At 38.5% G+C, this 27,826-nt stretch overlaps 1 long non-coding RNA gene across 3 annotated transcripts in view; it reads right to left on the minus strand.

Moving 5' to 3' along the window:
- Positions 1 to 27,826, minus strand: part of LOC139073358 (uncharacterized) — a 201,748-nt gene that overhangs the window by 19,299 nt on the left and 154,623 nt on the right. For 2 of the 3 annotated variants that reach the window (XR_011522011.1, XR_011522010.1), the window contains one exon: positions 8,453 to 8,595. The exons of the other annotated variant lie outside the window; for it this stretch is intronic. This is a non-coding gene — a long non-coding RNA (uncharacterized lncRNA). The remainder of the gene's footprint in view (positions 1 to 8,452; positions 8,596 to 27,826) is intronic. 3 annotated transcript variants of the gene reach the window in all.

The following is a 27,826-nucleotide window of genomic DNA, read 5'->3' on the forward strand; positions in this document are numbered from 1 at the left end:
ACGTATCAGGTTGCAGCTCCTGGGGCTTCTGTGGCAGGAATTCAGGGATATGTTACCATTAGTTGGTTTCCACCACCTTCCATCCTTTCTTACCATTCTGGAGCTCAATTCCTGTGTGAGCGAGATTCTGGTCATCTCAATTTGGATCAGCCATCTCCTGCTGTGGTCATGGGAGTGGGATCATGCATTGAAAGCCTACCAGAGCGAATGCTGAGCAAATGAACCCCTGAGGTCCATTACATATGATTTAAATAGTCCTTGTTAAATGAGTAACTCCTGTAAATGGAATGCTAATTTGAATTCCCATCCTACAACCACTGGCCAATACTATGTCTCTGATTCAACTTCTTGTGCTCCAAACCTCAAAATGGCTACACTTCAGTCAGGACCTCTTTAGTAGACAAGAATTTCATCAAAATACCACTAATACATTTGGAGATTTCTACTGTTAGCAACCAAAGAAGCCAGGATCAGAAAATCTTCATGTGCAACACAGGTGCTCTGGAAAGTATATTTCCAAATGATCTTTCAGATTGACATACTCCTCTTCGGATAAAAGATCCAACAGTTTTTAATGTCACCTAAATGAACTACAACTACCAGATGAATACAAGAAAGAAATGCTCGTGGCAGGAGCCAATGGGAGAACTTGATTCACCAGTTTTACATGAGTAAAACTCATCAGCTATTCATTGTTACAGTTAATATACAAATGCCTACTCTATTCCTGTGGTCAGTTGGAGATGACAGTCAAACACATCTTTTTCAATGCCTGAGAAGACCACTCAAGCTGTTCCTATACCATAAAGATTTCCATAAATCCATTTTTACTCTAAAATGATGATGTCTTGCCAGTAATTAAAAGTAAAATCTTCAAAATATGAAATTGCACCTCCACTTTAGTTATTAAATACATTTGAAACTCAATTATCCATAGCATCAATTTGTAATCAGCCATTTGCATCTTTAACAAATTAAGATAAGGTCTCTGCACCATTTATTTCAAAGTATGTGTATACACCTAATTCTTCTTGACTTATGACTTGCTTCTTGTAATATACTTTTACATGGAAAAGAAAAAGAATTCATACTCAGAGCATAAGTCAGTTGGAGGCCTGTTCAGGAAAGTGAAATAGTTTTAAAATGTACAATGCCCAGAAGCAGGGTTAAATAAGATTGGGCTGTGTGCTGGGAGATGTTAGTGTTATGACCCGAGGATTTCAGACTCCAGAGAAATACCCAGGTCCAATTTCTAGCTGGCTAAAGAGCAACATTAGCATTGATTGTAGCACTGGCCGCAAGCCTTCAGTCTTGCCTTGTGGCTAAAACTGGGTCCTTGGTGGTAACACCAACTATAAAGCAAAAAAAGAAATGCAGAAATAATACAGAATGTTGATTTAACCTTTTGAACAACTAAAAACACATCAAAGGCTTGAACATTTGTTTAGATGTGGAGCTTGAATAATTTTTAGAGCCTGCAAATCTGTCCTAAAAAAATGTCTTATAAGAACAGTATTTCTTATGTGATTTCTGGTGCTCAATTTACTGTTGTTCTAAAAATCACCAGAGTAGCTATCTTCCAGTAACAGGTTTTTCTGTTTGATAAAATAAGAAAATTGAGAAAAGCAAATTGGAAAAAAAAGAAAAAACAGGGTGAGGAAATTTTAGAACTCTGATAATTTTCAGTTAAAGACAATTTTGTGTTTGCAATTCAAACTTGAACACACGCATCCCTTAATATCCAAAATAATTCCCTTTGACTGACTGTCCTTTTTTTCTCTCATCTGTTCTCTTCTTCCTTCTCCCATCATCCTTTAAATGAAAACATCATTGTATAAAAGCATTCTCAGTTTCCCTTCTGTCCTTATACTCTGAGGTAGTACAGGCTTTTTCTCTGGAATGTTTTTCTCTAGACAACTAAGCAGTGTATAAAGCAAAGAGTTAGAGTTTTTCAACACCATAAAGAAAATAACTAAAATGCAGAGATCCAGAGATACCTGCAAGACACTTAACAAAGACCCAAAAGAACTGGGTTCAAATTCCTCGTTCATTACGTCCCATGTGTGTGACCTTGGCCAAGTCATTTTTCCTCTCTATTTCTCAGTGCTCTCATTTGTAGAAATGTGATCATAATATCTTCAAAAGTTTTGTTTGTTTGAGTGGAGTTGAATTTAAAAATGTATTGCTGGGGCTGGCCCCGTGGCCGAGTGGTTAAGTTCGCACGCTCCGCTGTAGGCGGCCCAGTGTTTTGTCGGTTCGAATCCTGGGCGCGGACATGGCACTGCTCGTCAGACCACGCTGAGGCAGCGTCCCACATGCCACAACTAGAGGAACCCACAACGAAGAATACACAACTATGTACCGGGGGGCTTTGGGGAGAAAAAGGAAAAAATAAAATCTTAAAAAAAAAAAATACTTTTATAAAAAAAAAATGTATTGCTAAGTATTATATAAAATTTCAGTGCTATAAAAATGGCAACTATAATTGGATTAGAATAATTATAATCAAAACCCCAGGGAAGCCCTATGAGTGGGCTAGACCAAAGCTAAGGCAAGTCAGAGGTGACATGGCAAGCTTTCACAGTCATGATCATCAAATATGCTGAGTGACAGTACACATATAAGATGCTGTACTTGAGATCTCTAGTTTAGTCCTTTGTGCAGTCAACATTTATGTGCCAGATATACTTCTAAACGCTGAATAAACAAGAGATATGGATGCAGCCCATCGAGCCAGGGTCTTAATATATAGTGGAAGAGTTCAATAGGTAACCTGACAACTACTGAACAGTTCAGTGGTGCTGTTATGGATGTCTGGACAAGCACAACAAGGACACCAAAGAGCGCCCCAAACTCAGTCTGGGGGAGAAGAGGCAGATCACAGAGACTCGTCGGGAGAGACAGCTCCTAGCTTGCCAGAAGGAGGGGTGGACCAAGCGGTCAAGCAAAATCCAAGAGGCGGTAAGAGTGCAGGGCATAGCTGGACACCTGCAAGTTTCAGCACTGCTGGAGACCAGAAAAGATGGGAAAAGCCAAAATCCTGTACTACCTCAGGGTATAAAGGTTAGCAGAAGTCAAATCAGAAAGGGTATTTTGTGTCATATTAAGACTTCAAGATGTCATTCTTGGAAGCAATAGGGAATTGTTAAGGAATTCTAAGCAAGGGAGAGGCATAACAAGATTTGCTTTTTGAAAAGATGTGGCAATAATGTAGAACACTAGAGGAAGGTATGCTAGATAAAGATTTAATGCAATCATCAAACGAAGAGACACAAGAAACTGATTCAGGGAACGTGGTGTTTGGGTTGGGAAAAAAGAGAAATTGGAGAGAGATTTATGAGCAAGGAGCATCCCAATCTGGCAAGGATTCAACATGGTAGAAGGGCAAGAAGAAAGATTCAAGAGTGATTCCCACAGAGCTGCTTTACCAACTTAATTGGTGGTGGCACCATCCATGGACCACGAAATGCAGGAGGAAGAATAGGATTGTTAGAGGGAGGGGTGGTTGAAGTAGGGATCCTAGTGAAGAGAGGCAGGAGATGATGAGGTTCAGTTTGGAATATCTTCAAGTTGCATTGGACATCTGAGCACAAATGACTATAAGGCAAGTCTGGAGCTCAGAAGGAAGATCTGGATTCAAGATACAGATTCAGAAGTCTCTATAAAAATAGTAGAAGAAATAGTAACAGATAGAGTAGCACAGTAGAGTGAGAAAGGGAAATGGGTTAGAGACACTGGATATAGTAAATCAGATAAAAGTAGAGGAAAGAAAGATGGTTATTGCTAGCAAGACAAAGTCTGAGATAATCTAAAGATCATATATTTATTGTACATTACATTCTTCTCAATTCAATGAAAATTTATATTAATAAGTTTGAACCAAGTTATAGAGGCCTCAATAAAATTATACTATCAGTAGCCAAAAAAATAGTCCAAAGCCTAGCAAGATGTATAGAAAGAATACTAGAATGAGACCCTCAGGCCCCTATAAATTAGAACTATCTCTGCTTCTAGCCATATAATCTTGGACTAGTTTCCTAAACTTCCTGAGTTTTAAGTTCTCAATATTCAAAGTAAAGAAATTCAACTTGACCATTGAAGTTTGCTTTCAGCTGCAACAGTCTGTGATTCCACTACACCATGCTCTGCTTTCTCAGTAATTCACAATCCCTTGCCCCATCAACCATATAGTCATCCAATGCTATGTTTGTTCATTCATTCTTTAAACAAATATTTACTGAGCACCTATTATGTGATAAGCACTCTTCAAAGTGCACAGGATAGAGCAATGAACAAAACAGCAGAGGCATGCTTGGCGTCCTCAAAGCGTCTCAAGAGATCTGCTGTGGCTTGGGCAGGTGGAGAATGCTGGAGATTGGAGAGGTTGCATAAGTAGTAGGAAGTCAGGAACCCCCTTGAAGATGTCAAATAGGTGGCAGTTAAATACGTGAGTATGGACTAGATATATACATGTGGTTGCTGTTATGTACTGAAGGTTGATGTCTCCCCAAAATTCAAATGCTGAGGCCCTAACTTCCAATGTGAAGGTATTTGGAGATGGGGTCTTCCGGAGGTAATCAGGTTTAGATGAGGTCATGATTAGGAGCCACTGGTATGAGATTAGTGTCCTTACAAGAGTAATAAGAGAGATCAGAGCTTGCTCTCTCAGCCATGTGAGCACACAGCAAGAAGGCCGCCATCTCAAGCCAAGAAGAGGGCTTTCACCAAGAAACAAATATGCAAGCACCTTGATCTTGGGTTTCTCAGCCTCTATGACTGTGAGAAATAAATACCTGTTGTTCAAGCCACCCAGTCTATGGTATTTCCTTATAGCAGCCCAGGCAGACTAAGAGAGGAAGCATCAATCTGAATAAGGCACTAAGGGAGTGAGCATTGCTAGTAAAGACAAGAGGTCCAAGGACACAGCCTGAAGTGCTCTCACCAAGGTTGAGGAGAAAGTGACCCAGCATAGGAGATTGAGTAGGAGCAGTCATTCAGGACAGAGGAGGGCAGGAGAGAGCTGAATCCCAAAAATCTAGTGCTGAGAGTGTTTCAAGGAGGAAGGATGATCAATCGTGGAAAGTGCAGCTGGTAGACTGCATTAATGAGAATGCTACTTAGCAGTTAGCAGTAACCTTGACATGAGCTCTTTCAGGGGTGTGGTGTGGACAGAAACCTTATCTAAACACAAAAGAAATGAAATGGAGGCAGTGAGAGGAGACAGTGCTTTCTAGGAGTAAGGGTTTTGCTATTAATGGGGACAGAGATATGATTCAGTGGCTTGAGGAGAATGTGGAGAAAAAGGTCTTTCTTAATGGAAGATATTATATTTGTATTGATAAAGCTTCATACAGAGAGTAATATTGATGATACAAAGAGATAAATCATCTTTGGGGTAGAACCCTTGACACAAGGGGATGATCCAGTGCTCAAAATAGGTTAGAGCCTCAGACAGTCCATTGGTTACATAAAAAAGGAAATGCACAGTATATGGATACGGGCAATTTGGCATATTTTGTGAGGGGTATGTGGAAGTTTTCTTCTATGCTTCTATTTTCTCAGTGAAATAAAAAACTCATCAGCTGAGAGTGAAAGATAGTGGGGATATTAGAGGTTAAGAAAAGAAGTATAAAATCCTTTATTCAGTGAATTGCTGGGGAAAGGTGGTAGGATCCTTGAGCAAAACTAAAAACGTCCCTGAGATTTGCGGCCATAAACTGAATCCAATCATTATGGTTGTGTGTTTTTCTTCAGCTCTGTCCAGCTGCTTGGAGGCAGCCTTGGGGTAGGGTGAGATTAGGTACATATTGAGCACCCACTATATTAAAGGCCCAGGATTAGGGATAAAAAGTAAGTAGGACATCAAGGAATTCACAGTCTTTTGGAAACTGGAGTAAAATACATAATCAAAAAAAAAAGGCATTACAAAATACAGAATAATGATTAGAGAACATACAGAGAGAGGTGACTACATTCATGGCAGGGCAGCGTCAAAGAAGGCTGCCTGGAGAAGGCTGCCATAACCTCTCTCTCTAATTCGTGCACCAGGTGATTGCTCACCTTCTTGGGCTTTGTAACTAACTGAGAGAATGATTTGGTCATAGTAGTGACTTGTCGCAATGGCTATAATCCCAATTCAATCCACAAAGGTTGCCAACTGAGTGAACTCCTCTCTCTCCCAGTCCTAGACTACGTGCTTGTGGACATCCTGAGATAAAAGGAAGTGAAGCAACATGAATCTACTGATGTTTCTTCTTTTACACTGACCATCAGCAAATGAGAGGGAGAAATACCAGGTCTGCCACTTCCCAGATATGGTATATCCTGTTTAGGTATAAAAAATTAAGTAAATACCTTTTTCTTTGTTCCCTTTTTCAGCTCTACTGAGGTTTCGACTAAGAACCTCAATCTGGGATGGTCAGTGACAACTGCACACATCCCAGATTGCAGCCTACTGCACTCAGAGTGGGCAGGCACATCCATCTTAGTGGATTGCCACATCATTATAGTATGAGGAGTTTTTGATGTCCTGTGCTACCTCATTTTGAGTTTGTGAATTCCTCTATCAAAAACCTTGATGCTATTGATTTCCTCCCAAGGAAGTACAAATATTATGTTTTAGTGACCTAGATTCCTCAAGGAACCAGGATATTTGCTTCCCATCATATCTCCTTGACATTAGCTGATGTTCAATGACTCGTTTTTTCATTTCTCTCATACTCTTACCTGTGTTTGTATTGCAAGAATTTGTTTTTCAGATGGCAAAGACTATTTTTAAAACATTATTTAAACTTGAGTGTACCAACTTACGTCATTTTATTTCTCATCATTATGATCCCTTCGAAAGTAACATACAAAATGTGTATTGAAAGATGAAAAAATATTTTCCTAGCAAAAAATTGAGAATGGAATTTTCAGGCCAGAAGAGAAGCATATACAGAAGCAGTAGAGTAAGAGACGAGTAAATCCCACAAGAAAAGACACCATTCTCCACAAGATATGTGCAGCAAGAAAGGAGGGCTCTAGCCCCAGCTCCAGAGGAGGCGGTGTTTTCTGACTAGCCCAATCCAGTCATGATGATTTCCTTTTCCTTGCCAGTGATTAACTAGGCATGAACATGTGAAACAATTCTGGCCAATGACACATGAGGAGAACTCTGGAGGGGGAGGCCGTGCTATTGGTTTTCTTACTCATACGAAGAGACATACTGTCTCTCTTCTTTTGCTGGCCATAGTCATGTTTTCATATTTCCATGGAACTGTCACAGCTATCTTGCAAATAGAAGGGGCGCTAACCAAAAACAAGTCAATATGCTGAGGAAAGGAGAGTGAAAATTTGACAAGAATGTGAGTTCCAAATGATGTCATCATTGAATGGCTGAATCAACCAACCCAGAAGCTGCTCTCTCGGGACTTCTTTTTCTGTGATTTATTAAACCTAATTTTTAGAAGGGGAGGGAAGGAAAGAGGGAGGCAGCGGAGTAGGGAAGGAAGGAAGGAGAAGGAATAACTAAAATAACTATAGAATTTTGAAACTTTAAAAAACATTTTTAAGTGACAGGCAAGAGTGAGCTTTTAACAACAATCGTTAATATGTTTTTCTTATTCAGGTTATCCATTTCTCCTTGAATTAGTTTGTTCATATTTTTCCTAAAGATTTTTACATTTCTTCTGAGTTTTGAAATATATAGGCATAAAGTTTCTTAATGGACATTCTTATGATTATTGAATCTCTACTTACATCTTATAGTTGGGCTTATCCCCTTTTCTGCAGACAATATTTGGGCCTGTGCTGTTTATCTTTTTATATCAAATTTGACAGATGTTTATTTATTTCATTGTTCTTTTAAGGAAACTCTTTAATTTTGTTAATTATTTTTATTTTGTGGTCTTTTGTCTATTTCATTAACTTCTGTTTCCATCTCTTTAATTTGCTTCCATCTAAATTATTCCGTTTCTCTTTTTTTCATTTTATCCTGATTTTGACAATGACTTTATATTTTCAAATATTTATGTTGTCCTAATATAGAAATTTAGAATATCAATTGCTCCCTAGGATCCACATTAACTGTATCTTCTAAGTTTTGATACACAGTGCTTTAATATTTATTCCGTTCTAAATATTTTCTGATTTCTAATTAATTTCCTCTTTAACCCACAAATTGTTTGTAAGTATAATCTCCCCTTAAATCATCATGCAGGATAGGCAGGAAGAAAAGATTTTAAAATTTTTCCAATTTCTAAAATATGATTACACTGTGGTTGAGAATGTTGTTTTCATGATGTTGAGATTTTTTAAATTGGTTGTTTCCACTATAGCCTTCCACAAGTAAATTTTTTAAAATAATCTGTGTGTACTTGAAATAGTGTTCATTTCCTGTGTTGGCTACAAGCTTGTATAGATATTTAATCAATTGAGCTTTCAATGGGTTATTTAAATTTCCAATTCTTACTCTCTGCAGTTCTACTGGCTGTTTGTTCTGTGCTTCAGGAAGAAGTATATCAAACCTCTTTCTATGTTTGTAGGTGTGCCAGTCTCTCTTTGTTGATCTTCTTTACGTCTTTCTTTCAATCCTTTGTGGTTAGGAGCTTTGACCTGGGGAGATTAAAACATGAATCAGGAGTTCATGGACCAGCAGGAGAGACCAATGGGGATGCTTAGAACAGTGAAACCCAAGGCCTCATGCAAGTGATATAAGAGAAAGAAACAAAGTTCTATAAGTCTGACAAGAAATGGGCCCATTTATTTTTATGAATCATCTCTATCTAATTTTTAAACACCTCTGAAGGATGTGAACTCTCTTCTTTTAAATCTGTAAAATATTTTCAGGGGAAGCTGTGGAGAGAGAATCTTAGACTCCCTTTATTTGTGTTTCCTTTCCTCCCTTCCCTTACTAGCTCTGTCTCTTCATGGTCAAAGACTTCCTCTGTCTCTCTAACACTCCCTTTCAGATTAGCTTCTCATTTTCTCTATTGCCCTTTCTATCTTTTCCCTTAAATATTTCCATTTTTATTTTCTCTTTTCTGTCTCTGTTAATTGATCAGAAAGTGAAACTCTAGGATTCTTATTTGTTTCATTTATTGAATAATGCTATGTTTATGCTATTAAAAATAATATTCATTCCATTCAAACATACATAAATTTTTGAAGAAAAAAAGAAGTGTCAGGTTTTTCTCCTTAACTTCTAAGATAATCATTATAATGTTTTTTACATTTATAGTTTTACAATGGATTTTCCCCGCTTTGGTTCAGCAACTAATGGTGGTTGGTTTTTTTTTTTATTCTTTTTACAACCTCATATTCCTATTCCACCCATTTTTTAATGAGCAGCAGAATTTGCAATATCATCTCCTTTTACTAAAAGATTCTGTGAAATACGTATGATTTTTTGACCTTTGAGATTATGTTGTAATTGTAGAATAGTTAAAGGAGAGCATGTGTGGCTAAGTTTTTTCAAAGATTATAAAAAGTGTTTTCAATGACAACAGAAGATTGCGTCTGGAAAGGCAACTGGCCTAATTGGTGCAAGACCAGGCTGCTAAAATGCAACACTTAATTATCACAGAGCCACGATACAAAAGAAGGTTATCACTGAAATGTAAAATAGCATATTAAATTCAAATAGTATGAGCATCTCCGAGGTTGCCTTGTCTTTGTAGTAGCATGGCAATGATGGATGCTTTGTTAAAGCTATAAATAACTTTGGCATTTACAGCTTTATCAAAGAGTAATTATGACATAAATAAAAAGGAATATACCTGCCTCTAGAATTTCCATACTCTTCTTATGGAATTTTCAAGTTATATTGAGCATACATACACATTCACACACATACATATTGTCATTTTTTTCCCCACGATCAAGAGATTACATGAAAAGACTATAGTTGGACATCATAGTAATCCCTACAAGGCTGCTTAAGGGATAGTTTATACATTTTGTGCAGTTTTCTGTCAAGGTGATTTCTATGGTAACCTCTATTTACATTCATTCAAATGATGGTAAAATCTGACACATCCCATTAAATATTGATAGCAATGTTTCATCCCCTCTATCCACTCTTAAGCCCACTTGGGAATTCTCCATTTTATCTACTGACTGAAACCATTCTCCTATGTTATCAAGGCATCAAGCTTTTTACTGTTAAAATGTTAATTAGATTTTTATAACCATTTTTATAGTTCTGCTCTTCATCTCGATTGCTACAAACATATTTATTTACAATTCCATAATGTTCTCATTAATATGCTATGGAAATCTGCCACAGTGCACAGAAGTTAGCTTAATAACAAGCTGCAGAAATATATCCTTAAAGACATCTGTGAAACATCTGTAGAATTATAATGATGCAAAATAACTTTTCAGCAAATGAGATAATAAGCAGATAATACTTAAGGTCAGCATTTTTTATGACCATAGCCTGACTGCTAGTATGACTATTTCACGCATTTAATAGCACCGATACCACTACCTATTAATGGTTATTTGCTAAATTCCATGCCCATTAAAAGTGATACACATATAGCCCAGGAAATCCTGATGTCTAAAGTAATAGACACAATCATAGCATTTATTTGTAAACATTTTCCTCCAAGACATGACATGGAGTGTTACCCCTGTCTTGCTCATCCTTGGACTATCCACTTAAACATTTATTTCTCATTTCACAGAAAACATAGATGCTAAATGGCTTGCTTATATTCATATAACAGATAGGAAATGACAATGGAATTTCAAGTTACATCCGAACAGATATCCAACTGAATGTAATATGCCATCTTCTAAGAGTTTCTAGTGGAAATAGCCCTGAGTTTGTAGTGAGAAGATTATTTGTGTTACCTTGGGCAAGTCATTTATTTTATCAGAATATCACTACTTTTTTATTTGGAAATGGGAATAAAAGTAACCACCTCAAAGTGTCCAGTAAGGAATACATATTATTTTATGAACCTAATTTCCCCAAAGCCTAGAAAAGATCATAGTAAGCACGATTAAACAACATGTGGCTGAATGAATGTAGGTGGATGGATATATATGACCTCCTCCACACCAGCCCTATCGGATTAGGGCCCCACCTTATCTTTATCACCTCCTCACAAGCCCTTTCTCCAATATAGTCACATTGGGGCTTAAGGCCTCAATATATGAATTTGAGGGGATGCAAACATTCCGTCCATAACATCCAAAGTACTCACATAAAGACAGACATATAGACCAATGGAACAGAATAGAGAACTCAAAAATAAACCCACATGCATACAGTCAAGTGACCTCCAACAAGAGTGCCAAGTCTACACAATGGGGAAAGGAAAGGCTTTTCAATTAATTTTGGGAAAACTAGATATCCACATGCAAAAGAATGAAGTTGTACCCTTACCTTCCACTATATACAAAAATTAACTCAAAATGAATTAAAGGCAAAACATAAGACCTGAAACTGTAAAACTCCTAGAAGAAAACATAGGAGAAAACTTTATGACATAGAACTTTGCAATATTTTCTTGGATATGACCCCTAAAGCACAGGCAACAAAAAGCAAAAGTTGATAAAAGGGACTACATAAAACTTAAAAACTTATATGCAGCAAAAGAAACAATCAACAGAGTGAAAAGCAACCTATGGAATGGGAGAAAATATTTGCAAGCCATATCACTGCCCATGGGTCCTGTCCCCATGCCTACAGCTCTCACTGCCCATGGGTCCTGTCCCCGTGCTGCAGCTCTTCACTGGCCATGGGTCCTGTCCCCATGCCTACAGCTCTTCACTGCCCATGGGTCCTGTCCCCATGCTATTCTCTGAATAAAGGAGCACTACTACCAGACCTTAAGAGTCCAAGAAATCTTTCTTTCCACTCCTCGGCTTTCCGAGCCCACATCAATACTAGCAGCATTTCAAGAATTCAACAGTCACATACCTGTGACTGGTTGACTACTCTTATGGACAGCACAGATGTAGAATACTTTTGTCATCGCAGAAAGTTTTGTTGGTCTAAAGTAAAAAGCACATGGCACATATTATATGTATAACACGTATGTAAACACCATGCAAATTTATACTAATTACTTTATGTAATTACATTTAGTTCTTTGGTTCTCCTATTTTTTACATGCCACATTTCTCATGTTTAAATAGTATATTATATCTATTTATTCAGCTCATTTCAGGACTGTTTAATTTATCCATGATTGTGAACAGAAACAGGGATTAAGTCAAACTGTTGAGATATGGCAAATCAATTGACAGCATTTCTTTTGTTCTTTAAAAACTGAAAGGTAAAAAGTCTCTAGACGTGGTGATAATAGGAAATGAGGATAGCTCAGGGAGTTTTCAACACTTAGTTCCTTCACAAGAATTTTAAGATAGGCAACATAGCTATATCACCCACCAAGCTTCGAGAGACAATTTGACCCCATAAAAGGGTGGGAAAATCTTGGCTCTCCAGAATCTTGCCAAGAGGACAAGATAGAAACCAGGTATCTTGGGACCCTGCAGTCTGAATCGAAGTTGCTAAAATTAGGTTGGGAACTCACATACCTTCTTAGCAGCTCCAGATAGTCCTGGGAATAAGACAATTAATATTCCCTTCCTTCCATGTTCTGACCTTTCTTCACATACTTCTTCCTCTACTCAAGGGGATGATGCTTATATGGACAAGGACTCAATGGACCCATCAGGAGCATGTGATGGGGCCAACAGGGCAGTGCTTCTGTTTTCATATTCCACTTTTAATTTCTCCATTCTTCTATCTTAATCAGAGATTAAATTTCCAGTTACATAATATAGTATTTGATTTTCCTAGCTGATGAGTAGAATGCTATTGGAGTATTTACAGATAAACTCCATGCTCACTTCATGCAGTTCAGGCAGCATTTCTTTTATCAAAAGATATTGGTTCATTTTCAGTTCCCTTCTACTACAAAGGCTTCTGAATATTCCCTGAGGAGCTTGTCTGTCATCATTGGAAAGAAGAGAAAGAATAGAGATTATGCCAAAAGGAGTAAAATAGCATTACTTACATAATTCACCTTTATGTCATGTAACCACACTAGCACAAAAGAAGATACAGAGAACAAAGACCCGGATGACACTTCCACTAGTTGGTGAGAATTTAATCTCAGATTTCCGTAAAAGCCTTTTATCTTCTCCCACCCCTACCTTTTTTCCCCTAACTGACCCAATTTAATGCTACACAATCAGGTTAACTCAGCTGGAGATCCAGAAGGCAGAAAAACAGATTACTGTTCTTTCAAAAGGAGAGAGAAAGCCAGGAACCTAAGAGCTAAAGTTGAAAACTTGGGAGAAATGATTTTAAAGGTAGGGGAAAAAAATAAAGAATGCTAGAAATAAATTAAAGTCAGAATACTCATTTTTCTTTTGGGATCAAAGAAAAAAACATTTCTGTTATATTTTTTGTGGTATCTACATGCACAGCACTTGAATTAATTACAAGTTACCCTTGCCACATTAATAATAGCTAACATAAATTGAGGGCTTAGTATTTGCCAGCACCATATTTAGCATTTTCAATAAATTAAGGAACTAAATCCGCACGAAAATCCCTTATCCCCACCCTTCCTTGTAGAAATTAGAAAACTGAGTGTAAGCAACATGCCCACAGCTAGAGGACTTAGGATCACCAGCCCAGACTACTCAATTTCTCAGCCTATGCCCTTAACAGCTTTACCATCCTTCTTCCCATTGCTACAAACCATTGTTTTCAAAAAATCATCCATGGACCATGTCCATCAGAATTACTTAGAACTGTTGTTAAAAATAGCTTCCTGATACCCATCCCAGGCCAACCGAATCAGAACTCTTAGGAATGGGAACCAGAAATCCACATTATTACAAACTCTCCAAGTGTTTCTGAAACACTCATAAGTATATATTTAAAAGTTTAGAGCTCTTAACAGACAGTATTTAGTAGATTCAAAAGCAGAGGCACCTGGTTAAAAGCCAGGATACCTGGGTTCAAATCTCCCCTCTGCCATTCACTAGTTGTGTGACTTGAACAAGTTACTTACTCTCTCTGTGGCTCAGTTTCCACAGAGGCATTATCTAATGGGTTTAAGAGGCACCTGTCTCTTTACAGTGATAGTATTATTCAATGAATTCATTTTTCACATTTATAGGAGAAGCCAAAGGATGAATGTTCTAAAGGATACAGACAATACTAAAATAATTAATGTTACACTTTGGATGTACTACATTTGAATACTAATTTGATATTCTATTAACTTAGTCAAACAAACAATAACCAAAACAACAAATGGTGCCACATTGTGAAAAACTTGATTTTGAAAATGCAAGGAAATTATCTGGTTTCTTTTCCTTGATTCTATCTGAAACATATTTCTTCCCCTGTCTTACCGCTCAGCTATTTCTCATAAAATACAATATGCTGGTATACTCTCCTCTCTCACACTGACACTCTTTAACTCTATCCCATTTCTGCTATAGAACTTCTGGGGAGATTGAGATGAAAGGTAGAGGAAGAGAAGGGAAAAAAGAGACAGATAAGAATTCAAAAGAAATATTTGGGTAGCAAATTACTTCAATGTATACAAAGAAGATCAAGTTTAAAGAGTCTATTAAACCAATGCTTATCTGAAATAGGTTTAGCTATAATACAATGGAAGGTAAGATTTGCCGCAAAATACGGATAATCAGCCCAGAGATAGGGTGGAATTTTGATTGTCAAATAACTCTGAATCTGATCCTTCTTAGTACTAGAAAACTCAGCCCGTTTGAGGCCCTGAATTGTGAAGGTTGTTGGGGGAAAAAAGCAAAGAGGATATTCAGTGCTTGAAAAATAATATTTACTATAAAATGCTAAAGAAGTATTTTCCCCAAATAACTTTTATCCTTGAAAAGAAAAGTCAAGTGTGGGCCGAAATTCAGTAGATGCACAAAGACCACACCTGGACACTTTCAAGAATCTTCCGATTGTCCGACAATACTATGTAGCTCTTCAATAGAGCTGCTCATTTCATAATAATCAAAAGAAAACAGCAAAGTCTTATAAGGATAGGAGGCCAAGCAATGAGCTCCGCTTCTGTATCTGCTAAATGAATCCCTCCACACAAGAGTCTTGCAAAGAGCTTAACTCAAATTCCTGCTTCATCGGAATGATGTGTCATTACTACGATGTTAAATTCCACAAGAACAGGAACCTCTTCTATTTTATTTACTCTTATATCCCCATCTTCCAGGGCAGCGGCTGGTGCAGAAAAGGAATTCAATAATTGTTAAATTGCTTGTTAAGTTGCTGAATTAATACCGTAGGTAGGTCATGGACTTCTGCAGTTGTCCTTAAATAGTCAAAGTTGCAAATGCTAACTCTTTAGGTGTCAGTATAAATAAATAACGTCTCCTCCTTTAACCAACTTCACACCTGCAAGCTTGTGAGGGAAATTAGAAATGATTAAGATTGAATTTATCACTTTCTCCAAAGAAGACATACAAGTAGCCAAGAGATATGCGTAAGGGTGATCGACAGCACTAATCATCAGGGAAATGAAAATCACCTCACACCTGTTAGGATGGCCACTATCCAAAAAAAAAAAAAACAAGTGTTGGCAAGGAGGTGGAGAAAAGGAAACCCTGGCATGCTGTTGAAGAGGATGTAAGTAGGTACAGCCGTTATGGAAAACAGTATGAAGGTTCCTCAAAAAGTTAAAAACAGAACTACTATATGATCCAGCAATTCTACTTCTGGGTATTGATACAAAGGAACTGCAAACAGGATCTCGAAGAGATATTTCCACTCTCATATCCATTGCAGCATTATTAACAATAACCAAGATATGGAAACAACCTAAATGCCCATTGACAGATGAATGGATAAAGAAAATGTGGTATATACTCACAATGGAATATTATTCAGCCTTAAAAAAAGAAAAAGAAAAAGAGATCTTGCCATTTGTGACAACATGGATGGACCTGGAGGATTTATGCTAAGTGAAATAAGTCAGAGACAGAAAGACAAATATTACATGATCTCACTTACATGTGGAATCTAAAATAGTCAAACTCATAGAAGCAGAGAGTAGAATGGTGGTTGCCAGGGGCTGGGAGGAAGGGGAAATGGATGGGTGATGGCCAAAGGGTACAAATTTTCAGTTATGCAAGCTAAATTAGATCTACTACAGAGCATAGTGCCTATAGCTAAGGATATTATATTATATTCTTAAAATTTGCTAAGAGGGTAGATCTTATGTTAAGTGTTCATACCACAAGTACATACACAGACACACACACAAATCATCATCATCATCATCATCATCATCATCATCATCATTATCAATGGGGCAGCAGGAATATTTGGGAGATAATGGATATGTCTATAGCCTTGATGGTGATGATGGTTTTATGGGTGTATACTTATCCCCAAACTCATCAAGTTATATACACTAAATATGTACAGCTTTTTATGTGTCGGTCATACTTCAATAAAGTCATTTTAAAAAAATGATTTTAATTAGTTTGATCACAAGTAAACATCCAAGTCTGTACTTCAATGTGCTAAGGAAGTAACTCAAAATTTCTCAAAACAGGAAAAAGACAGCTGTGGCTTTGCAATCAGTGGGCAAGCGGCAATCATTTGGGACCCCATTGCCTTTGGGGATAGTTCATTGCTCTCTGACTGTCTCCTTGCCCATCTGCAAACATTCTAAGTTTCCCTTTGAGCTATGTGACTAAGGCCTGTATGTCACTTTATTTTCTCTCATTTTGCCCACCCTGATTTTTTCTCAGCCCTTGGTTAATTTTTAACTCACTCTGAACAGGAAGGTCATCAAACAAGTGACCAAAGGAGCCTGAGGAATTGTACCCTTCAGACCCCTTCAGCCAGAGGTCCCTAAGACAAGATAAGCGATCCTTTGCAAGGAGCAACCTGAAATTGCAGACGTGCCTCTGGACCAGTTTCACCTCAGGACTGGATGTGACACTTCGCAGAGCACGTCTGTTTTATTATGCAGAAGCCACTTTCCCCTCCATTTACTCAGCGCTCCATCTAAACGGAATCACAAAACCAAACCGCATTGGGCCATCAGGAAGCGCTACATTTTTCCAGCGGAACATTAACAGTCTCAGGGAGCACATCTTTAACAAAGCACTATTATTATTTGCCTAAATTGCACGCTGATAATAAAGCACTTTGCGTCTGTGCTGAAAGATTTCATTTACGGTTTATTTATACCCGTGGACAGATAGAACCACTGTGTAGCATCCTTGTCAGACGGCTCAGGAATATAAATGAGAGCTGGTGGGGAAAGGGGAGCCTGCCTGAGCGTTCTTCCCTGGCCAGGGGCGCTGCTGACTTCTCCTCCTGGCGCTGAGCAAGAGCACAGCCTAAATCAATCAAGGAAGGGCCGCGAGGCATGGTGCGGAGCTAAACCTTATATTCTGATTTAATCCAAACAAAGTAATGCCAAAGCAAAGCTGAACCTGTGGAATTAGGAGACCACACGGTTTATGTGAGGCTGAAGCGCTGGGTTAGTCTCTTGAAAATTCCCTCCTGAAAGAGAACAAAGTAGAGGAAAGGGGGCTGGTCTTTACAACTACAGCAGGTACCTGTGCTCCACACCAAAAGCCCTCGGCTCCCTGAGGTCAGTTTCTAAACGATATTGTGGCTAAACTATGACTCCTGAGTTTGCCTATAGACATGTCTGATGGATATGTGAGAGGATTCAATGCTTGCAAATTTTTTTAAGAATAAAAAGCCACAGCAATCTAGGTTTTGTTAAAAACTACAAGCTGTTCTGTTTGGCCATTGGAGCACCTCCTGCTCAGGGTTTATCATCGCTGCTGAACAGGTACACAGACTGCAGCTGAATGAAGGCGAGTCTGAAGCTCGACCATTCACGACTGTGTTAGAAAGCTTTGCGATAGGACCCGGCCAGGAGCCGTTATCTTTATTGTGCAGAATGACTGAGTTCGACTTCTGGATCACTGGGTTTGGGTGATACTTTTGCAAAGAAGCAAACGGTGCTATTGGAAGTCCCAGCAGCTTAGGTGTTAGATTTGAAACAATAGAGGGGTTGGGGAAAGAGATGCTTGTCAAGTGATGCAGATAATGGAGAAAGGTAAGGCTAGATCATAAATCAGCTTGCAGCTACCACCTATGGCTTTGAAAGGGCACCATTGTTTCTTACTGTATCACCAGCTCATTAATAGGAGTCGGCAGTCATTACAGATGGTACAAGAGAGAGCTAAATTTACATTTTAAGTAGTTCATCGTGGATTCCTCAGCATTCCGATTTCAAGTGCATGCCTTTCTAAAACACTTCAAGGGCACAGTTCAGGTTCATGTCGATACATTAAAGTTTTCCTTCTGTCTATAAAAAGGATGCTTGTTAAAAGTTGTGATTTCAGTACAATTGCTCAAGCTGTTTCACTAAGTGAACCTGTGACCCTTTGTCTGAAAGTGGAGATGGGAACATTTCCAACACGAATGATTATTCCCACTGACATTTGATGAAGTTAATGGACACAATTTACATGAAGGGCTGTATCTGAGAGTTCTCAGTAGGGGTGGCTGTGAATATTAAATTTGTAATGCAAAACCATAAGAATCAATTAAATTTATTATCACCATAAATAAAATTATATTAATAAAATCCTCTTATTTTGAAAATTTTATGGCTACCAGGATGGTTGGATGACTTTTCAAGGTCCACATCTTTCTACTCTTGATTGTCACGAATAACTGCACTGCCAGCAGGGTAAAAGGAGGACAGGTTCGGGGAAGAGTTTGTTGATAAACCAGAACAGGGCCTGTGGTTGCACAGTTGTAATTACGGTAGAGGTAGTTAGATCTGGTCTGTTAATAAATTCTTTCCTAAAAAAGCAAGTTCCAATAATAAACTTCTTGGCACATGGCAGAGCAGAATGATTGTGGAATAGCTAGTGGTTCTCTGCGGGAGGAACCAGTTCAACAGGTCCTCTCCTTTTCCAAAAACAGATTTATCCCACCATCTGTAAGACACTCAGTGGACTTCCCCATGGAGCAGAATGTATAGCTGAGAAAAATACGCCGTAAGAGTGACATTCAGGAGCCTTGATTAGGACGATACTAGAGGATTTTTAAATACATTTATTTTTCTCGTTATTAAAGTAACATTATTTTAAAGCAGTACATTATTCAGGATTGTGAAAATAGGAAAAATCCATATGAAACTAACACACAGCCACTGTTAACCTTTTGGTGCTTGCTTTAGAGGACTTTTTCCTACTTATCTTAGAATTATCTCTAACAGTTGTTTATTCTTTCAGGAACATTGAGGAAATGATGTATGCTATAGTACTCCATTTTTAATGGAAAATGTGGAGGATGGAACAATAGGTTTGTTTTAATAAACAACATCAAAGGATTTTGGGGTGTTTGGAGAATTCTTCATGTGTGTAACCAATATGTGTTAATCGCTATGATCACAAGATTAATGAATGCTAGATGATTATTTAGAGGTCATTAACTGCAAGCCCTGCATGAGGGAGAATTCTGCAAATATTTTCAACTAGGATCTGGAATCTTACCAGAGTCTATTTTTTTCCACACCCCTGAAAACATATACTTGCTTATTAGCCCAACATCAAAGTCTCCGTTTCTGCACCATTTGCAAAAGAAAAGCTGCCTATTCCTCTCTCGTGCTCTCCCTGTTTGCTGATGTTGGTATACTCCTACCCACACTGTTTCTGTTCTGTCTCCACATCCATTCGTTTAAACCACTGTGTACTGAAAGCTCAGTCAAGCCCTGTGCTAGGCACCAAGACTATCAACCTCAATAAGAATCAACAACTCCTTGCCTTTCCCTACATTTCAGAAGAGCTTCCAATTTGAATACGGTTGAAGAAACAAGATCTTAGGCTAGTTTTAAGGACTTCTTCATTTGATTTCAGGACTTTTTCTCAATTTTAATTGACTTGGTACATTGCTGAGGAGATGTGAAAAGCAAGTAACTCACACCTATAATCACAGTGTCCTTAGGATTTGAAAAAGTAATTTGAACTCTGAGATACTTGTGTGACCTGTAGGACACCCAGAAAGGAACTCGCCCTATTGCGGTTTGGTTTTGTGATGGAGGCTACTTATCTAGTCAGCTCTCTTGGAAGTCAAAGCTGATGGCATTCCCATTTGGGACCACCTAGACCAAACATCTATGTCAACACCTGGAGGAATGCTTCTACTTAAGACATTGCAAAGGAAACAGAGGGACTGATTTAGATTAGTTGGATCCATATGTAATGAAAGTTCTGCCTAATTAACTGTAAAATTGACTTCAGCTTTAAAATAAATATGTGACTGTAAAGTCCAACATCTCTTCTCTTGGGGGTCAAGGCCTTCCCGGCCACTTGGATGCTTCAGATGAGTAAAGTATTGGTTAACAATTTATTTATATTCTTAGTCCAATAAAAGAACTAAGGAGAAAATTAAATTCATGCCTAGGGACTTCTTAAACCCCATTCCCAAATATAAAGGAATATAGTATATACACTTATATGAAAGAATATGTGTATATATACTCGGCCCAGTAAAAAATCCTTGACAAAATAGCAATACTCTAAATTTTTTTTTCAGAAATTGGCAAGCCTCTTCAAAGTGATGGGAAAGACATTAATATTTGGTGAGGAATTCTACATAGTAGGGATAGTTAACGTGACCTTTATAAGGCTTACAGAGTTTAAAGCATTTTTCTGAAGTCACATGGCTGGTAATGGGTCCAAGTGAGTTTCAAAACCAGGTCTGGGGCCAGCCCAGGGGCACAGCGGTTATGTTCGCACGTTCCGCTTCTCGGAAGCCCGGGGTTCGCCGGTTCAGATCCCAGGTGCTGACATGGCACCACTTGTCAAGCCATGCTGTGGCAGGTGTCCCACGTATAAAGTAGAGGAAGATGGGCACGGATGTTAGCTCAGGGTCAGTCTTCCTCAGCAAAAAGAGGAGGATTGGCAGCAGATGTTATCTCATGGCTAATCTTCCTCAAAAAAAATAAAAAATAAATTAAAAAAAAAAAAAACAGGTCTGCATGACACTGAAATCCTTGCTCTTTCTACACATCAAACCGCCTTAGAAAAGGCAGTTCCCTGGCCTGAATCCCACACCATTCCCATCCTATGAAGATCTTTTTTTCTTCATTCACATCACAAACTTTTATTTAGCGCCTGTCACCCAAATGTTGTGATAAGTGTTGAAACCATTGTTTAACAATAATTGTAGGTAATTATCTTTATGGTGACCATTATTCAAAATTAAGATTTTAATAGTATTTTTATTTATGAAATATTCTGTCGTAATGAATTACATTAGCTAATTTAATAGACAATCTTATCATCCAGATTTAGCATGCAGAAATATCGTGCCACATCAATTTTCTCTTATTCGTTAAGAACTAGAATCTTGCGGCTCCCCCAACTTACATCCCTTTTCCTTCCTCTTTCCTTAGAGTTAGCCACTACCTAGAAGTTGGTGTGTATGATTTGCATGCAGCATGTTTTTATACCTTTATTACATATGTATCTCTAAAGGTCCAGTTTTTTCTGTTCTTCGTAGTATAGACCTATGGAGGTCTAAGCCTTTCTAACCCTCTAACCCTTCATGCAAAACATTGGTCACCAGCTCCATTTTTGTGATGGAATAATGAGTGTCTGTTTAGCTGGTTCTACAGACACCATTGTCTCTCTATAGTGAGCACTGTGAAATCAGAGATTGCTATGAGACTGGATTTATACACTTGGTGCCTAGGGAGTAGGGAGAAAAGATTATAGAAGACTAACAGGCCCCTGGTTTGTTTTTTATGTTTTGTGATGCCATTGACTGAGACAGAATTGCTAAAATAGGACAGGTTTTGAGGGAGAGGAACCAGGCTTTGGTGACAAAGAGACTTGTAGATAGAAATAGTTGAATTGTGAAATATATTACAGAAGAGAAGTGTACAGTGTATCTGTGTATGTGTGTGTGTAAGAACCATAGATTTAATTCATATTCATATTACAACCTGAATGAACATATAAAATGCAGTTTCCTTATTTAGTCTAAATTTCAATAGGCCTTATTCACAAGTCCTATTTACTAAGCGGAGAGTGTGGGAGTAACTAAATGGCACCTCTGGTTTCGAGTTTTCTGATCACTAAACACTCCTTTAAAATTAATTCTCTAGGCTCTCTTATTTCCAGCTACCTCTCCCATAACCCCTTCACTATGTATCATGGGTGTGGGAGTGGAGTGTTCACCTGACTTCATGGCAGGAGAGTGAAGGGAGTCCTCAGATCCATATGGTATTCTCTGGACCTTAGTGGTCCTGATAGCAAAAGACCAGTTGGCTGTCCTCTGAAGTACAGTTGGTTAAGTTATGCACATTTATACCTTCTGTTGACATCTGTAATTTATAGAATCCATTTCTTGTCTGGTCCCTCTCTTGCTTTAGTCACAGCCTGACGGCCCCCTCTCTGCTGGCATCGTCTCTCCTTGTTACTTTATAGCTGTAGATGCCTTGGAGTCATGTTACTGTTCTCCACTTGGCCCTTCATGTCCAGAGTCATCCACTTCCAGTCTCTGCTATGAACCTACAACAGCATGCCCCAGGGCAGGTCCCAGCTCCAAACTCAGAGTCTGCACCAAGGTAGCTTTAGCAGAGCAAAGAAGTCTCTTCTCCCACTTGATCATGGGGCTCTGCCTGCCTATATTGAGACCACTAACATGTTGGTGAAGGGCCACCTTACGTAGCAGTCTTCTCCTAAAGTTTCCAACAGGGATGGGGTAAGCCTGTCTGCCCTGGTTGATCTCTTTCATTCGAGACCTGGGTGGGGAAACTAGAATACACATATGACAATCTTGCTTACTTCCTCTCTTTTGCTTTTCTTTGCTTAACAAGCTCTGAGGAGCAGAAGACATATTTTAAAAAAAAAAAAAGAGTCCTGTCTATTATCCTCCTTCCCGGCTCAGCCTCCTGCCTAAGCCTTAGGAATAGATGAGGTATGTTTGCAATACCAGAGGGAAAACTCAATGATTTGAATCCTTTAGGTTTAACCATTTATGTATTTAATGGAGAACTAAAGAAATTTAGCAAATCTACCCTTTCTACCTATATCTTGGCTTTTAAATCCATTTGCATGCAAATACATCAAGTACCAGCCCCCTTTTTCCAATGGGCCACAGGAAAATAAGCTGCCACTCCATTCACAACTGGAAGTGTTTGAAAAAGATTGCTATATAAGAATGACTCTCCCTCATTATCAAAATGGCTTTGGCATCATCAGAATGGCAGAGCAAAGTTCATGACTGAATGGTGAAAATCAAAATGCCTTCGTTCAGTGTTGCAAAATAATATCTTTACTCCATGCAGATTTGGAATCCTGACTGAATAAGCAACAACTGATGGAATCTCTAAGAAAAGAGAGATGCAAGAGTTTAGAGGCAGAGAAAACCAAATAGTGAGGAACATCAACATTTGAGCCACAAATGGTAGAAGAGAGGCCAAATAAAAAGCAAAAGCTTTAGGGAAAAGAAAGAAGGAAAAGAATGAGAAGTGAATGATACCATGGAAAGTTTCTAAAAGTCAGCAGTGCTACATGCTACACAAGGTCACGTAAGGTAATAAAATCAGTCCACTGCGTCTGAAAATTAAGTGGTCACTGGCAGGTTTAGCAAGAATGGTTCTGATGAAGTTGTGGGGTCAGAAAATATTTAATAGGGCTAAGGAATCAAAGAGAAGTGAAAAAGTTAAAGTAAATTACTTTCAAGAAAATTAGTTGTTATGCGAAGAATAAATGTAGTATAAGAGAATGTAAGCACAGTCTCAGAAAGGATACTTTTAAGAAGGAAATTGTGTCTGTCAGGATAGGTTAGGTACTACTGCAGTAATAAACAATCTCAAAACTTTGAAGCTATATTTCCTCTGCATGTGACATGCCCAATGCATGTCATCAAGGGCCTGCTATGTCCATCAGAGTCATTCGGGAGCCCAGAAGAGAAGAGGACTTATCACTTGTACTCTTCGGAGCTTCCAGCCATCAGTGAAGCTCATCACTTGTCATTAGCCAAAGCAAGTCACACGACCATATTTAACTTCAAGGAGAAGAGAGAAATGTAACCATATAGGGTGAATGGATAGAAAATAGCATTCTTTGTGAATAGACTTATTGGCTACTGTGGGCAAGAGTGACTTGCCCACACCAAAGCAAGTTAGTCAGCAGAGAGGGAGAAGGAGAGGTTGAAAACAGACCAGAAGCAGAGAATTATTGAAAGAACATGGTCCTAGAGAGAAGAGGGAGAGGAGAATGTAGAGCGTGAGTTGATGGGAGAGCTTGTGTGGAAGGGCTACTTGTTCTTAGAGACAGGCAGGAAGGAAGTGAGGATGGTCATGGATGAAGATGGGTCTGTCCAGTTCATTTTTGGTAGCATCTGGTTTTTTACGTGAATTAGGAGGCAACATCAATGACTGGGTATGAGAATGTCAGGGTTAGAGTGAGAGCAGAGAAATTTGATGCAAGTTTAGAATTATTACTCTAGCAAATGGGAGACGAAGCTGCTCAAGAACTGCATGAGTAATTTCTGGTTCACAGCGTGAGTTCACATGTTTTCAGTAGGAATGTTTAAATTGCACCAATTTGAATGGTTGTCTAATTTTCTCCAGCAGTGAGAGGAAAGGAAGGTGATCTGAGATGGGTGGATCATTCAGTGTTTGGCACTTTGCAGGCCATGTGCAACAGACGGTTGAGAGAATGAGGATGTTAAGGGCATTGGCAAAAGAAGCTGAGGGCAAAAAACAGGAAAGTAGCTTGTCAACTTGGAGGAAGAAGTGTTGACCAAGTTCTTTTTCCTAATGAAAATTATGACTTGTTAGACTCCCTGATAAAGCAAATCCCTTGGAAATATAATGGCAGCTGTTTATAGGAGTCCAATTAAATCAAGTAAGATTTGCGTGGTCTCCATGGTAAACTTCTCAGAAGAGATTTCTAACAGAACTACTCTGTCACTGGGAGTTACTGCTATGCAGGTGGCTAATAAATCTACCCCTTTTGATGAACACATGAATGTGTCATGGGAGCCTAATATATTTTATCCAGCAAGAAAAGATGGATTCTAGTAAACTTGGTTTGCAATTCTGAAGACATAAATCACCTTAAGAACGATCATTAGGACTAAAGACATCAACATAATAGAAAGCCTGGAACCACTTAAGGAAAACTTTTATTAGAACGAAGGAAGAAATATAAATTCAGAATTTATCTTTTTAGAATATACTTCTTTGAGATAAATACTAAACTGGGGGACATTACCTTTAGGAATATTTACTTCCCTAGTTTAAAATTTCCAGATAGAGCTAGCTATTGAAAAGCTATCAAATCTAGCATGCTGACATCCCACTGCTTTACATTTACATATCCAAGAATGTGAGGATTATTTCTGTCGGGAAAGTTGGAAAGCTGAAATGACTTTATGCTCTTCTTCCCATCATTTTTTTTTCCTTGGGTCACAGGTTATTTTCTTTGCTGCTTCAATTCCGAACTCAACTTGAATTGGACACACTTTTTATTATCTTGTATCTCTTAAATTAGGAGAAGCAGTATTATCTGGTGATAAAAATAGACCAGAAAAGGCATTATATAAAAAGGCCAGGTTGGTCTGATTCTGAAAACGTCAACCAAAAATGTAACCTGTGCTTTAGTTATTAGCAGTAAAGACTGGATCAAGTCCAGAAGAAGATAGTTTTAATCAATTGTTTTTAGGAGGAGAGTCTATAACCTACTGGCTCAAAAATCTTTGAACACTAAGTCTTGTAGAGATATAGCAGACTTGCCAAAATTGCATTACCGCTTCAAACCATCACAAATTACACTGCACTTTAAGTTTTATTACCAAGTAAGACAGCACACAAATTCATTTCCATGTCTGTTACCAATTTAAATGAATGGCTGGCTCCTGCCAGCTCAGGAAGACACCAGAGGAAATGTTGCACAGATCATCGGTGCATGGAATAAATGATAGAAGGCCCCTTGGTCATTTAATTTCACAGCAAAATTTATATTTTAAGTAGGCTTTAAAAATATAATGTGAATTATGCTCTATGAGGGTAATAACTCAAAAAAGCAACCATATTAAATGCCTACTATGTACTCAGAACCATTCTAGAAATGTGGATGATACAGAATTAAAAGATAAAAGCTCTCTTCTCAGAACTTCCTCCGTGATTAGCCAAAGTAAACTAACATACGGGAAGATACTTAAGACTCTACGTAATTAGGGTTAAATTGCTAGGTGCGTCCAATGCTGTGAGAAGTCAAAGAAATGGAAGATTGGTAGAAAACTAGAATAGTCATAGGAGACAAGTTCTTGAAGCTCTGAAAGAGAAAAGAAAAATGAATGTCCCAAGCAAAGAAACAATACGGACAACAGCAAGAAGTTAGGAATTGGGTTTGCAAATGTATGGGAGTCATGGGATTCATTTGACTAAAGGAGGTTTGATTAATGGAGGACTGTTGGAGGTGTTGAACATGGCCAAAGCAGGGAAGAACTTAAAAACCCAGCAGAGGCACTAAATATTGAGCAGTGAGCAGTTGTAGTGTATTATTGTTGTTTCTTCCCCCAAGTCAGACCCCAAACAGTCCTGTTAACGTGGAGGGGTCATATATTCATTTGTGATCTACGTAGGCTAGGAGTACTATTTTCCAGATTGAGTTGGGTTAGAAATAAAACCATTCTGGAGGCTAAAAAGCAGCTCAAAAGAGAATGACTGGGAAATGGCCAAAAGAATTGGAAAGTAGTCCCAAAGTCCCTCGGGAAAGAGGAGGGATAAGACCAAGACAGAAGCTAAAATGTGGACGAGAGCAAAGGGAGGAAGACATTAACTTTTAAAAAAGATAAAATTAATGGTCATAGGATAAAGGCTAAAAGGATTAGGAAGCTTGTGAAATAAGAAATGAAGTCTATAAACTGATAAAAACCAAAAAGGGAAACACAGAGAAAGTGGAAGAGAAAATAAAATCAACTTTAGGGAGAAGGCAAAGGAATAAAGTGTGGAAATAATAAGAGAAGGAAAAAACAGCAGGAGCCTAAGGCAAATATATCATGAAGTGACAAGGAGAAATGACAGCAGGTGAAAGGGAAGAGGCTGTGAAAAAAAGAGAGAGGGGGTGAAAAGTAGATAAACGTGCTGAGAGAATATTAAGACATCATGGGTAAATATACTGGAGAAGATAGGGTGGGGGGAGAAGACAGAAAAATAACATCTGGGAAACAGAAGACATTCAACATTGCTTTTCCTGCCGTCTCCTTCCCCTGAACCAGCACTGCCAGTCGCAAAGCTCAAGTGAACGCCACCAGTACGACAGACTCCTGCCTAGCTCCCGCCCTCCTCCAGACTTCCTAGGGGTGTTAGATAATGTTAAGGCTTCACATTTAGACTCCAGAACCTCCCTTACAAGAGCTTGCCACTCAGTATTTTTTATTCATTTTTAACTTTCTATGAGCTTTCCCACAGTCCAACTCCTAAAATTTCTCTCCCCACAAGCCCTCAAAACTACCCCTTCTGCGGATCCTCTGACCTCCCCGTGCCTGTTTCCTCCACTTCTCTTCTCATGACTGTGAGATCTCACTGCATCTTCACTCAGTTTCTCAATTTCTTCTCTTACCCAGCCTTCTTTTGAGAAAAAGAAAGAGAGGACAGAAAGGAGACAAAGTAAGAAAAAAGGAAAGAAAGATTTCCCATTCTCTCTCGAAGGTTACTCCTTCCACGCACGCTCCCTTGCACCTCCTCACAGACCTTGTTTGATCTAGTACCCTGCCTCCCTAAATGTTCAAATTTTCTTTAGGTCTCTCTCCCACAAACTT

The sequence above is a fragment of the Equus przewalskii genome, chromosome 9, assembly GCF_037783145.1.
Source record: "Equus przewalskii isolate Varuska chromosome 9, EquPr2, whole genome shotgun sequence".
In the NCBI taxonomy this organism is placed as follows: domain Eukaryota; kingdom Metazoa; phylum Chordata; class Mammalia; order Perissodactyla; family Equidae; genus Equus; species Equus przewalskii.